General features: G+C 41.7%; 1 protein-coding gene across 1 annotated transcript in view; it reads left to right on the top strand.

Annotated features, from left to right (window-relative positions):
* Positions 1-5,325, top strand: part of HIP1 (huntingtin interacting protein 1) — a 159,920-nt gene extending 154,595 nt beyond the window's left edge. Inside the window, exon 33 of the transcript XR_008530502.1 lies at positions 5,210-5,325. The gene's annotated coding sequence lies outside the window, so the exon portion shown is untranslated. The remainder of the gene's footprint in view (positions 1-5,209) is intronic.
* The last annotated feature ends 10,038 nt before the right edge of the window (positions 5,326-15,363 follow it).

Here is a 15,363-nt window from a genome sequence, read left to right as displayed (position 1 = left end):
AATCCTTTTGGCACCAGGGACCAGTTTCAGGGAAGACAATTTTTCCACAGACCGAGAAGGTGGGGGCTGGTTTTGAAATGATTCAAGTGCATTAAATTCAAGCTCACCTCCTCCTGTGCGGCCTGGTTCCTAACAGGCCTGGAGGTTGGGGACGCCTGATGTAAACTATTTCCACTAAATGGAGGGGGAGAGATGACAGGATCAGTTTGTGGTAGGAGAGAGGAATTTCGGAGTTTGAAACCCACAAAAAGGGTTTTCCTTTAATGCTCAGACTAGTGGAATAGGTGTTAGGTATTTGGTTTGGGCCAGACCTTGTGACAGCACGGTTGTGAGGAGGAAACACCTGAGCACGTGGAGCAACAACAACGGCAGCAGCAAAAAAGTGCCTGTGAGATTTGGATTGCCAACGATCCATCCGAGTAACTTACAAAGAACAACACGAAAACCAACCAACCAAACGTGGGAAATCTCCAGCTGTGTGGGGTGTCCAGAAAGACCTAGCACTTGCAAGGGACAGAGATGAGGGGGGATTTGGGCTCTCAAAGAGCCACGGCGGTGGAGGAACTACTACCCTTGGGAACGTTGGTGCTGGGACTGAGCAAACTACCCCTTCCTGCAGAAAAGAGCCATCAAGTTGGGTTCTCTGGGTCTGCGAGGTGAAGGAGGAGGGTGGAGCCTCACTCTGTGCGCCTCAAACCCTAGACCCCACTCTGGACGCGCCTCAGGGAGCAGCCTAGCCTCGTTGCCCAGCAACCGGCTCCCTCGTGCCCCTCGCGCGCGAGTCGCCCATAGTGACGGGAGTTGCGCGAGGTGCATGTCGGAACCACGCAGTTTCCGCCTGCTCGGGCGGGCTGGCCAAGAGGCCAGGCCGTCGCGGCCTGGACTAGCTCACGTCAGGGCCTTGCCTGCCACAGCCGTTTAAACTGGCTAGTTGGTGGGGCCTTGGCCAGGCCGCAGTCTGGAGGTGCGCCGTCAGGTAAGCCCCTCCCGTGCCCCTAGCCCACCTAGACCCCGCCCTCCGGGCGCAGGCTCGCCTCTGGGACCGACACCCGCGGCTTTCGACTCAGGGGAGGTGATGAACGTTATGAACGTAGAGGGTTGTGTGCTAGGGTTTGTCAAGCAGATCACAGTTAAAAGGCAATTCAGCGCCTAGTAAGTGCACAGCATCTCTTGCTTAGCATTGCACCTACAGGGGTGTCCGACCTTTTGGCGTCTCTGGGCCACACATTAAATACGCAAACACGAATGAAAACCGATGAGCAAAAAAAGGTTTTAAGTAAATTCACGATTTTGTGTTGGTCTATATTCGTAGCCATCCGGGGCGCGGGTTGGACACCCCTGCTCTAGTACATTCTTTGCCTTCCTTGCTGGTTCCTGTGCGCTCTCTCTCATCAGCCCTACAATTCCGCTCCTTCGAGGACATCCAGCCCTTCTCTGCCTGCTGCTCCTTTTCTGGTTTCTGCTCCTCAGCTCAGCACCACATCTCTGCTCAGGGTTCTGTTCTTGGCATCCTTTGTCTCTCTCTCTTTCTCTCGTATTTTTTATTGCTTTTAGGGAGAGAGGGAGGGAGGGAGGAAGAGAGAGAGAGACAGACAGATGTGAGAGAGAAACATCCATCAGTTGCCTTATTGTACCTGGTATCAAACTGCACCCTGGGTATGTGCCATGATGGGGAATTGAACCTGTGACCTTTTGGTATATAGGAGGCAGCTCCAACCAACTGAGCCACACTGGCCAGGGCTATTCTTGACACTTAACAGATGTTGGTCTGCTACATCATTTCCTCAAGTACTAAAGTTGTTTAGGTGGTTCCTAATCGCTCTCCTTTTGCAGAACTTCTGAACTCTAGGACTGCATAGAACAGCATTATGTGCTTCATCCCTCATACTGTCTAAATCTGAAGTCATAATGTTCGCTTTCTCTCCCAGTCTCCCAATCTCCCACTTCCTGTGTGCTTACTGAATTCACTAAAGTCACTAGGGCATAAAATACCAGATTTGACTCTTAACCACCTCTTCAGCCCCATCATTCGGTGAGGTCCTATAAAACTGTCTCCATCATTCTGTCCTTTGCCTTCTTACTACCCTTCCACAGGTCCTTCACCTCTGTTCCATTTTTTAAAAATTTTTTAAATTTTATTTTAGAGAAAGAGAAACATCATTTTTTTGTTCCACTTATTTATGCATTCATTGGTTGATTCTTTTTTAAAAACACTTTTTTAAATTAATGTATTTATTTTTAGAGAGGGGGGAAGGCAGGAAGAAAGAGAGGGAGAAAAACACTGATGTAAGAGAGAAACACCCATCGGTTGCCTCTCTTGTGTACCCGTCCGGGGCTAAACCCACACCCTAGGCATGTGCCTTGACCAGGAGTCAAGCCCACAACCTTTCACTTTGCAGAACACCCAACCAGCTGAGCCACACTGGTCAGGGCTCATTGGGTGATTTTTGTATGTGCCCTGACTAAGGATGGAACCTGTAACCTTGGCCTATCCTGACAGTGTTCTAACTGAGTTACCCAATCAGGGCTCTGTTCCATTTCTTTAGTTTTCTTTCTGCCCCTCAGACTGGATAATTTCAAAGGACTTATCTTCAAGTTTGCTGATCTTTCTTTTTACTTCTCGAATCTGCTGTTGAACCCCTCTAGTCAATTTTTCATTTCAGTTCAGGAAGTTTTCAGTCCAGAATTTCTGGTTGGCTCTTTTCTATAACTTTTTATTGGTATTCTCATTTTGTTCATTCATTGTTTTCCTGATTTTCTTTAGTTCTTTGTTCAAGGTGTCCTGAAATCATTGAGTTATCTAAGATAGTTGATTTAAAGTTTTTGTTTAGTAAGTCCAGTGTCTGGGCTTCTTCAGGGATGGTTCTGTCAAGTTTTTTGATTTTTTTTTCCTGTGAATAGTCCAAACTTTGCTGTTTCTTTGTATATCTTTTCTTGTTGTAGTTGAGAGCTGTACATTCTAAGTGTTATAATGTGGTGACTCTTAAAATGTGATTTTGTTAGTCTTCAGGATTGCTAAGTTTTGCTTGTTGAGGGCTGTATATTGCTTTTCCAAACTATTTTCATGAAGTGTGTATTCCTTGTTTTTTTTTAATTTTTGTAGTTATTTAACTTTATTATATTTTAAAATCTGAGAACTATAAAACATAGTATTTATACAGACACCTGAGAACTGTTCAGTTGGGCACAGTATTGTCACACAATTTGAGAGATGATGAAAAGTGTAAATTAGAATCTTGTCTTATAATACAGAAGGAATAACATAGATAAAACCACTCTTTAGATCATATATGGCCAATAAATAGTTGCTTTTGTTTTAAATATAAAGGATACTTGGTTAATGGCTAATACAATTAACACCAGTCCTCATAACATAACCATTACAGCAAATGTTATATTATATAACAATGTAATAAATAACAAAATAATAACAATGAACATGTTTTGCTTGAAAGTTGTAATTTTTTAAATAAAGTCCAAAATGACAAATCAGAACTCACATACTTTCCAAAGTTTAGTAGAATAAATAAATGGCTCATAAAGTGAATTAATTAGAAACATTACACAGGTCAGAGAATTTTCCTGTATGGAAACCCTGAAAAGTGAGCTAAGAGGTACTAGTGATGGCAAATGATGTGCATATTTTTTACAGAATAAAAACATCTCACTATATATAGATTTAATCTAACCTCTGTTGGAGTGCAAAGTGCCATTTTAAATTCAAAAAGAAAAGATTTACTTGTGTGTATACTTTAGATATAGAGTAAGATACAAATACGAGACAGTATCTATATGAGGGATAAACACAGATAATAGAATTTATATCTTTAAAAAATTTGCACCTAGGCATCTTCACAGAGAGATGTGAACTATAAAACACTAAACATCCAAGCTTAGGCAAAAATATTTTACAAGTTTTAAAATAATAGGGATTTAATGTAAAAGAATATAACCAGACTCCATCAAAATCACCCTTGTAGTATAAGATTTATTGCATAAAACAACCATTCTATCTTAAAATTTATCAAAATACTGGTAAGAACACTTTATGAAGGCTTATAATTTTGCTTTTTTTCTTTAAAGAGGAACAAATATAGCATACAGAGAAATAACACAAAAAGGAAAATAATTTATATGGCTATTCCATTTCAGGAAACTGGTAGAACAAGAACAGAATACTGCAGAATATTTTGTAACAGACACAAAATATTTGAGAAACATGATATCTACAGCCGTATCTTTAAATTCTCTTCTAAGGAAAACATCTCGTGGATTTTATTACAGAACTTTTTGACCCCTGATACTTTTCTCTTTGGGATTTAGCTGTTTTGATTCTACATATAAACATTAACCTAAATCAAGTGTATTTTTCTGTTTCCTATACAAAGTATATTTGTAAACTATCCAATGACACAATAAAAACCAATCTATATGTTTCAGAAACAGGATCACTTCCTCTGTGGACCGAGTTGAAGGGTCATCAGAGAAGTTTTGTTTTAGTATACCCTTGTCAGTTCCAGTTGATGAGCTTGTAGTGAAACCAACTGGGATGCAGAGAGATGAGGCAGTATGGCCAAGGCTCTTACTTTTCAGCAAAGTCAAGTAAGCCGTCATCTCAGGGTTGTGAGCCGCACTGGAACTGCCTTAGCCCAGCATGGCGGCAGGTACTTATGTGGCATCTCGGGCAGCTGAGAGGATACTACTGGTGCTGCAAGTCCTTGGGATGGCAAAGCAGGGCATGGAAGAGGAGCCCTGCAGTGGATCATCAGGTGTGTAATATGACTGTGAGAAGATGGAAGAAATCATCAAACTCTGTCTGAGGTGTGGCTGCTACTCCTGATAGAGTGTCTCCTGATTTCTTCCTGGTAATCAATCCTCTGACGGGTAAGATGTTCCTACAAGGTTGCTCTGGGAATCATTTTCTGGCCTTTCTACTGGTATAGTTGGGCTGTCACTTTCGGGATAAGATAATGAAAAGGGATGAGGTTCCTTCTTTATTTTCTGTAATTTGATCTTTCTAGAAAGAAGATAATTTTATGCATATCCAAGTGGGTGATTTTGCTACATTTATTTCACATGAAAATGGTGAATTGTTGAAACCTTTCCATTAATGACGTCAAACTTCTTATCCAGGTTTTGAATAGAATCGTGGATGATCTGGCAATGACTCAGGACATCCAGAATTGTTTTTTGTCTCTCTTCATCATAGGATGTGTCAGACAGAATACTTTCCTGTCGTCAGTTTCACTGGAACAGCTAGACATCTTTGCACAACAGGAGCAATTCTACTTCCTCTGAGTTGGACCTGATTATTTTTAAACTCGCTGGAGGGTTTATTTGTGAAACTGCTTGGTCACCTAGGACTAGTAAACCTACTACTCCTTTTCTGGTCACAGATTTTGTCACACCAGCTTCCAGAAGATGTGGGAACTGACTAGCGGTGGCCTGTCTCCTCAAGGGGCAACAGTGAAGAAGTGTATTCCTTGTTTTTGTGAAGTCACTGTTTCTGTGGGGAAGCTGATGCTGGCTGCTGAGAGGGTTCAAATGCAAGGAAAGCATTTGTGCTGGTCCTCAGGAATCCATAAGACTGACCAAAATGTGTAAGCCCTAATTTTGGGAGGACAAGGTTTCCGCTGCCAGTAATGGCATCAGCAGCTTCTCCAGAAATGCAGGCTGCTATCCGTATAACAGCAACATGTCTAAGAAGTGGAGGATGTTGGCTGGTTTGCACATGCTGCTTACTTGTGAAAGAGCTGCAACTTCTCCCTTCATTCTTATGAGGACTCCTCTGGTTGTTAAACGTTTCTGGTCATGTTCCAGAGTTCCAAAATGTTAATTTCAATCACTGTTCCCTGCTCAGTGGTTGCTTTGATGATGGGACCAAATCCTAGAGTTTTCTACTTTGCCATTTTGTGCGACCTTTCTCTGAGTCATGTTTTTAAAAAAATATATTCTGACAATGTCTGTATTTTAATTGGCCTATATAGACCAATTAATGGTTGCTGTAGAGATTATATTATACATACTTTTACCAGTTCAAGTGGAATATAGAAACTTTACCACCTTTAGGTCCTTTTTCCTTTCTTGATGATACTGTTTTCTTTTTCTTTCTTTTTTTTTAAATCCTCACCCAAAGACATGCTTATTGATTTTAGAGAGGGGGGAAGGGAGCGAAGAAGGCAGAGAGAGAGAGAAACATTGATTGGTTGCCTCTCATATGCACCCTGACCTGGGACTGAACCTGCAACCTAGGAATGTGCCCTGACCAGCAATCGAACTGGCAGCCTTTCATTTTATGGGACAACACTCCAACCAACTAACTGAGCCACACCGGCCAGGGTGATAATGTTGTCTTAAATAATATCTCTGGATACATTAAAAACCATATGAGACAATGTTATAATTTTGCTTTCATCCATTAAACATAACTGTAAAAATTCAAGAGATTATATTCACCCAAATATTTACCCCAGAAATATCCTTTCTTCATTCCTGATGTCTCAAGTTTCTATTATTTCCTTTGCATTTGAAGAACTTTTTTTTTTGGAGCAGCGCTCATAGTGGCATCTCACTTCATTTTCTTTCATTTCTTTTTTTAGGTACATTTCATTGATTATGTTATTCAGGTTATCCCAATTTTTTCTCCCCTTTATGCCCCTCTACCCTGCACCCCCCCCCCCCCCCGCGCACCAGCATTCCCCACCTTAGTTCTCTGTATAAGTTCTCTGGCTTCTCCATTTCCTATACTGTTCCTAACCTGCGCCTGTCTGTTTTGTACCTACCAATTATGCTTCTTATTCCCTATATCTTTTCCCCTATTCTCCCTACTCCCCCTCCCCTCTGATAACCCTCCATGTGATCTCCATTTTGGTGATTCTGTTCCTGTGCTAGTTGTTTGCTTGGTTTTTGTTTTTGTTTTTTAGGTTCAGTTGATAGTTGTGAGTTTGTTGTCATTTTACTGTTTATAGCTTTGATTTTCTTTTTCTTAAATAAGTCCCTTTAACATTTCATAAGAGCATGGTGATGCTGAACTCCTTAACTTTACCTTATCTGGGAAGCACTTTATCTGCCCTTCCATTCTAAATGATAGCTTTGTTGGATAGAGTAATCTTGGATGTAGGTCCTTGCCTTTCCTGACTTTGAATACTTCTTTCCAGCCACTTCTTCCCTGTAAGGTTTCTTTAGAGAAATCAGCTGATAGTCTCTTTTTTCTTTTTTTAATTATTCAAATATATTTGTCTCCATTTTTCTGCCACCACTTTCCCCTGCCCCACCTCCCCCCACACCTCCCACCCTCAATCCTTCCCCACTTTGGCTTTGTCCTTGGTCCTTTATACACATTCCTTGATTTGACCCTTCCTCTACTTTTCTCTGTTACCCTCCTCCCTCCTTCCCTCTCGTTACTCTCAGTTTGGGTTTTCGGGGTTTTTTTAGTATTGCTGGTTATATTTTTCTTGCTTCCTTGTTTTGTTGATTAGGTTCCACTTATAGGTGAAATCATATGGTATTTGTCCTTCACCCCCTGGCTTATTTCGCTTAGCGTAATGCTCTCCAGTTCCATCCATGCTGTCACAAAGAGTAGTAGCTCTTTCTTTCTGCTGTGTAGTTTTCCATTGTGTAAAAACTTACCATAGTTTTTTGATCCACTCATTTATTGGTGGGCACTTAGGTTGCTTCCAACACTTGGCTATTGTAAATTGTGCTGCTATGTACATTGAGGTGCATAGGTACTTTTGAATTGGAGTTTTGGGATTCTTAGAATATAATCCCAATAGAGGAATTGCTGAGTCAAAAGGCAGCTCCACTTTTAGCTTTTTGAGGAAATTCCAAACTGTTTTCCACAGTGGCTGCAACAGTCTGCGTTCCCACCAACAGCGCACTATGGTTCCCTTCTCTCCACAGCCTTGCCAGCACTTGTTGTTGATTTGTTTATGACGGCCATTCTGACCAGTGTGAAGTGGTATCTCATTGTGTTTTTAATTTGCATTTTCCTGATGGCTAGTAATGCTGAGCAACTTTTCATATGTCTCTGGGCCCTGTGTATGTCATCCTTGGAGAAGTGTCTGTTCAGGTCCTTTGCCCATTTTTTAATTGGATTGTTTGTCTTGGAGTGGAGTCGTGTAAGTTCTTTATATATTTTGGAGATCAAACCCTTGTCCAAGGTATCATTGGCAAATATATTTTCCCCATACAGTTGGTCCCCTTTTCATTTTGCTGATGTTTTAAGAAATCAGCTGATAGTCTTATGGGAACCCCTTTGTAGGTAACTCTTCTTTTCTCTTGCAGCTTTTAAGATTCTCTCCTTATCTTTAATCTTGCGTTATGATGTGACTTGGTGGATGCCTCCTTGGGTCCAACTTCTTTTAGACTCTCTGAGCTTCCTGGACTTGCATGCCTATTTTCTTTGCCAGATTGGAGAAATTTTCCTTCAGTATAAGTTTTCAGTTTCTTGCTCTTCCTTTCCTCTTCTGGCACCCCATAATTCGGATGTTGGAACATTTAAAGTTGTCCCATAGGTTCCTAAACCTCTCCTCATTTTTTTGAATTTGTGTTTCTTCATTCTGTTCTGGTGAAATACTTATTTCTTCCTTCTGTTCCAAGTTGCTGATTTGAGTCCCAGTTTCCTTCCCTTCACTGTTGGTTCCCTGTATATTTTTCTTTGTTTCACTATGTGTAGCCTTCACTTCTTCCTTTATTTTGCATCCATACTCAATTATTTTTGTGAGCATCCTGATTACCAATGTTTTGAATTCTGCATCTAATAGGTTGGCTATCTCCTTGTCACTTAGTTCTTTTTCTGGCATTTTGATCTGTTCTTTCATTTGAGCCATATTTCTTTGTCTTAGTGCACCTGTTACGGCTATAAGGGGCAGAGCCTTAGGTATTCACCAGGGTGGGGCAACCCACATTGCTGTGTTGTGGTGCTGTATGTGTGAGAGGGGTCAGAGAGGGAACAATGCCACTTGCTTGGCTCTCGCCCTGCTTTCAGTCACTTTCCCCACTACAGACAGCAAATTGGGCCCTTATGGTGCTGATTTCCAGGTGGGTGGGTTTGTGTATGTTCCAGGACCCTGTGGTCCCCTCCAGCCAACTCTCCCGTAAGGCTGGGAATTTCTCCTGCTGCAGCAACCGCCACAGATTTTTACATCCAGAGGTTTTGAGGCTTTATTTCCCTGCGCTGGAACCCTGGGTTATGCAGTCTGTCTCGCTCCCCAGTTGTTCCTCCCAGTTTATCCACATGCGACTGTGGAAACACCTGGTCCTCCAGGCCCTGCCTCACCCACCCAGTCCACCAGATGCGTCCTTGCTGCATGTCCTCTCTGCCCTGGCTGCCCTTCTGCGCCCCTTCTACCAGTCTGGATGAATGTTTCTTTTTTAACTCCTTGGTTGTTGGACTTCCATACAGTTCAATTTTTGGCAGTTCTGGTTGGTTTTTGTTTTTAAATTGGTTGTCCTTCTTTTGGTTGTGTGAGGAAGCAAAGCATATCTACCAATGCCTCCCTCTTAGCTGAAAGTCCCATTTTCCTTCATTTCATAATATCTTTACTTAACCTTCTTTCCTGAAAGGTATTTTTCCACTGGATATAGAATGTTGGGTTGTCATTTCTTTTTTTTTTTTTTTTTGAGCACTTTAAAAAATGTTTTGTCGCTTTCTTCTCCATGATTTTTTTTTCCTTTTTTAAAAAACTTTATTTTAAAAACCTTTAATGCAGTATTAAAAAACAGTACAGCCATCTAGAGCGATAACCAGTAGAAAGGGGAGGAGTGGGGAAGACCCATGCACCACACCCTGGCTTTCCCAGGGAATGGAGACTGGGGGAAGACCAAGGAGGGGCCTGGTTGATGGGGGAGGGAAGAAAGACCACCCACGAAAATGAATAGGCAGAACAAATCATTTATATAGGAAACATCTGGCTGAACTGAAAATCTAGAGGAAATGGGAAGCCTTCACATTTTTCCCAAAAACATCTAGGCTCAGGGGGCCAGGGTTGGCCTTCTGAGGTGAAATAAGCAGGCCTTTTCCCACCCCACACTCCTCCACCATGGAGTTTAGGATGTTCTAGAGGCCAGATATTTTCTGGGGAGACAGGGAAGAGAGGAAGAGGGAAGGGCGTCCCCTCATTGGAATCTCTTATGAGGGCTGAGAGTGTCTCTGGTGCAGCTCCTAGACTCTGGGGTCGTTGGGTGAGATGGGGTTGGAGTGCGCTGATGCAGGGGAAAGATTGGGCACTCAGCATAGAAAGCCATCAGGGTCATTACTCTCAAAGTAGCCTTGCTGGAGCACCTTTGTAACCGAACAAACAGGGGCCTGTGCACGTAGTGACCCAAAAATTAGTGTTGGAAGAAACATGTTTTTATTTACAGGAGCAAAACCTTGCAGGGACTGAGAGCACTTCTGCTCAGAGCCCTGTTCTTCCATGAGACCCGACACTTCCCTTGCTCCCCACCAGGCTATAAGCCAAAACCAAGCCCAGTGGTTCCCCATCTCCTTATCTGTTCTTAACCTGGCTGCACAAGCAGATCCCTATCCTTTCACAGCAGGATCTGGGGTATATTGTCTTCAGCCTCCATGTTATAGTCCAGGAAAACATATGCCATGATGCAGTGGATTATGGTGAAGTTCAGGAAAGGCAAAAGTCCCAAGAGAGTGGTCTTTCCATATGTCCTGAGGCCCAAGAGCCCAGATAGAGTCTAGGTCTGCAAGGCAGCAGGTTAGCATCTTGCAAGGCAGAGTCCTTGGTGGCTTCAGAGTCACCTGGAGTGGGCACAATTAGAACAGCAGCATACCTCCTTCCTTACTACACCAGGCCACATGGCAGAATCCTGACTACAAACTGCATGGCCACTACATCATTATAGGCAGTATGGCTGACTCCTCCACAACAAACTACATAGCTGCTACTTTACTACCAGCCATGTGGCTGAATTCCCTTCTGGCTCATGGCTCCTTCCTCATGGATACTCCTTCTTCCCTTTCCTCACTTTGCCTGCATGGCTCTCCCCATAGCGGACCAACTCTCCTACAAACTGCTACATCATGGCCCTCCTACCTCCTGCCTGCCTGCTGTTCTTTCAAATCCTGACCTGGAGTTTCTTATGTAACCTCCTATGTGTCTTCTCCCACAGTGAGCTACATTTGCCAGTTTCCTGTATTTCTGCCTTCTCTTGGCTGCCATGTCTAGTCAGAGCGAGTGTGACTCCCTGATACAAGGGCTTCCGCCTCCCTGGTTATGTCACAAGTCAGGATACCTTCAGAGAGTCTTGTATACCTTTTGCCCGGGATGGGACGGTAGCACAGCTATTATCTAGCCATCAGCTTGCCATAGATATGCAAAGTATCTCAAGCCTATCATCTGCTCTCTTCTCCCACCCCCAACCATGGGCTACAGAGAACATCTCTATTTAGGGGACCTCTCATTCTGTACCTCATTTCACCTCGATGTGGTACTTGTGGGTTTTCAGGATTGGGCCAATGAGGATGGACAGGCAGGTTAGCATGTCTGTTGTATAAGCAAGAGAGACTTGCTATTGATTTCCTGTTCTTAGAAAGCTGTTGCCTGCTTAGGAAAGCCAGCCTCTGTGAAATTTCTACCACATCCATCACTGTCTACTCTACAGGGTGACCTGGCTTCTCTTTATACCCAGAAGGACAGCCAAAGGGGAACCCACTGGCCTCAGGCAGAGCTGGTTTTCCTGGAGCAAAAGCATGGGGAATGGGGAGTCTGGCCCAGTGGCAACAGAGACTGATTCCACTTCCTTACAGTGGCCATGGAGAACACCTAGAAGGTGCCATTGCCTGGTTCTAGCCCCTATCCTTCATCTTGGCCCTGGTGGGGTCCACAGGATGTCCACTCCTTGGCCCTCTCCTTGGCACTCTGAGGGTCCTGCTCACCATTACGCTGGTTGTGCTGGGCACCCGCAAGATGATCACCCTAAGGCAACTGGGAGCCTTCGCACACATTGTCTTCATCACCCTCATCTTCATCCTCATCTTCCTCTTTTCCTTCCCAAGCAGTTGCTCTTCTGATGACAGATCTATAGTCATTCGAATTGTTATTCTCCTGTAGGTAATACTTTGTTCCTCTCCAGCTGCTTTCAAGATTTTTTTTCTTTATCTTTAATTTTCGGGCATTTGATTATGATGTGTCTGGGTGCTGATTTATTTGGGTTTATCCTTTTAGGATTTGCTCAGATTCTTGAATTGGTATATTTATGTCTTTTGTCAAATTTGGGGAGTTTCCAGGCCTTATTTTTTCAAATATTATTTGTACACTGCACTGTTTTTACTCTCCTTCTGGGACTCCAATAACATAAATGTCAGATCTTTTGTTATTGTCCCATAGGCATTTGTTAATTTTTTTGTTTTGTTTCTTTTGTTCAAACTGGATAATTTCTACTGATATATCTTCAGGTTCAGTGACTCTTTCATCTGTTAAATATCCATTCTGCTTTCTGGCCCATTCATTGAGTGTTTTACTTGTAATTTTTAGTTCTGAAATTTCCAGTCAGTTCTTTATATCTATGTTTATATATATCTTTATATTTAAGCCTATGATGAGACTTTCTGTTTTCCAGTTTGTTCCAAAAGTATTCATAATTACTTAGAATATTTTTATGGTAGCTTCTCTAAAATCCTTGTTCAACAATTCCCACATATTTGTCACCGCAGTGTTGGCATCTGTTGTATTTTCTCATTTGAGTTGTTTTTAATGTTTCTTAGTATCAGAGGTAATTTTTTTTATCCTGGACATTTTTAATATTGTTGTGAGGTTCTAGTTCCTTTATAAAACTTATGTTTTAGCAAGTATTCAATATGTTGATATATAGAATGCACATTCTGGTCCAATTTTGGGGGCTCTGGTTCAAAGATCAATTTTCAAAGCTTTTGCAGAGCTATTCTGACCTGTTCCACTGTGAACTACTGAGAGGCCAATTTGAAACCTTAGAGTATTCCACATTGTAATTCAATTCTCAAAGCTTTTGATGTATTGATACCAGTTGGTTTCATACATGGCTTGCTTGGGGAGGTAATACCTCTTTTTCTACTTCCCCACTCTATTTGAGAGTGAATGGGGTACCACCTTTTAATTATTCAATTAGCGCAAGTTGTGAATAGTCCGTAGAACTCCTCCCCATGGTCTCTTCAGTACCTGATGAGGAAGGAAGAAGTGCCCCCTTTGCTCTGTTGGTATAAGCTGGGGATGGTCAACAGTGCTTTGTCCCACAGTCTCTGCAGTCTCTGGGGAAAGGGAAAGGTATGGGTTTTTTTGTGGTGCTTGACTAGAGTAGGGTAGCTATGTCAAAAGGGTACCATCCTGCAGAACTACACTTTTCCTGGTCATTCGGCTAGAGCAAATGGGCTTTTCTTGGGGCTTGTTTTTTGTTTTTGTTTCCGGAGGGGGCAGTTATTAGCATTTTCTGGTTGCATATGCTCTAACATCCAAGCCAGGTTATATAGGAGGCAAAACAAATAAACCTCCTAGGGAATTCACCACTGAGTCGTCCCTCATTCCCTAGCCAGTCCCTAGCCAGTTTGCTTTCTTTTCTCCACTTTAATTATTCATGTGTTTCGAATAGGAGTTTTGATTGTAATTAGCAAGAAGAATATGATAGAATATGTTTACTCCATTTTCAATGGAATAGGAAACAACATAAGGCATTTTAAATTGTTTTCTTGATAAGTTGTAGAGTGTTCTCATTTGTTCCTGTGTGTAATGAAAAATCCTGCCCATTTTGTGTATGGATTATGTTTCATGGTCCCATACTGCGACAGGCAGTAAAAATCTAGCCTCGGTACACAGCCCAAATCATCTACCTAAAGAACGCTACTCTTCAGCTCTCTCCCTATGCACTGGCTCATGAGACCACTCCAGATCTTCCTCACTTCATCTATCCATTTGGGTCACCTTCTCCAGGTGACCAGCTGCAGCCTTTTCAGCCCTTCCTGAACTTACAATAGGACTATTAAGAGGATTAAATAGTTAATACATGTTAAGCGCTTACAACATACAACTGCCACAGAAAAAACAGTCATTACACAGTATTGGTGGTGGTTATACCCTTCAATTTTGGCACAGCCTAAGCTTAAAGTAAAAGATAATCCAAAGTATCTATGGTCTTCCACCAAAGTAGGGAGGTCATATTCTTATTAGCTTCAGTTTGAAGGTGGAATTTTAATTCATGCAATAGTCTTCAAACATTTACTGAGTGCTCAACATATTGAGCATCCAAAGATAAACAAATAAGACACACTTAATGTCTTCAAAGAGCCCAGAGACTAGAGTGGGGCATATATATGTGAATGAGTACAATAAAGTAAATAAGTGCAATGAAAATAGTCTCTACAAGATAGAGTGGGGACACCAAGGTGGCCATATACTTGTGGTTGAGGAAGGGTTCATAGAGTTGGTGATGCCTAGGCTGAATCTTAGAAGATAAATAGTTTTCCCCAGGTGAGTAAAGCCATTTCATGCAGAAGCAGGATGAGCAAAAATTTCAGAAGCATTAAGTCAGTGTGGCAGTAGTTTAGTATCCACATAATCTGTGACATATGTCTGTGATTGGGTTGAAATTGTATGTTTAAAGAAGCACAGGAGCCACACTCTAACCTAATTTACAAGGTCCTTCATGATGTACTCCCTGCTTGACTCTCCAATTTTATCTCGTCATCTGCATACAGATATTTATTATTGTCTGATATTGTATATTAATACCTGCATGGTGATACACAGTATCCATTTTTAAAGACAGATTTTTTGGATCTGAATCTTTTTTTTTTGCTTTGAAATTTAGAAATAGATTGTATTTAAGATCTGAAATACAGTTCCTAAATATCAACTTCTCCAGAAAACTGTGGCCGCATTATAATGCATTGCCTCTATCATGTTAGAACATGCATTAGACTCAAATACAAAAACCATGAGACAATTCACTATCCTTCAACAATCTGAGTGAAGATAGAATGCCTAAGGAACAACATAGATGGACTTGCAGAGGATGGAGTACTTTACTTCAGGCACCATTAAAAAAGGAGCACAAATGCATGGGTTTTCAAGTATATAAAGTTGAACCTTTGGCCCTTGGAATTAGGGTATTTTATCATGTAGTATTAATACATAATTAGAAAATTGTGTAGTGTCATGGGGAAGAACCAACAGCATTCAAGCAATGTTGTCAACTAGGCAAGAAAATATTCTACTGAATGTTTTTTCTTTGTCTAATTACTGCTTACATTGGTAGCAACTTTCAATGAGAAAAGGAGCTTGCACTCCTTTTATTTCCTGTTTAAGAAAAACTGAAATATAAGCCCTTTATACATTAATAATTTTAAAGAACACCAATTATACAAGACAAAGACTAAGA

This window comes from Pteronotus mesoamericanus, unplaced genomic scaffold, assembly GCF_021234165.1.
Source record: "Pteronotus mesoamericanus isolate MK-2021 breed Mesoamerican mustached bat unplaced genomic scaffold, CSHL_Meso_final scaffold_167, whole genome shotgun sequence".
Taxonomy (NCBI): Eukaryota; Metazoa; Chordata; class Mammalia; order Chiroptera; family Mormoopidae; genus Pteronotus; species Pteronotus mesoamericanus.
The sequence above is the reverse complement of the archived record's forward strand: the minus strand, read 5'-3'. Positions and strand labels throughout refer to the sequence as shown.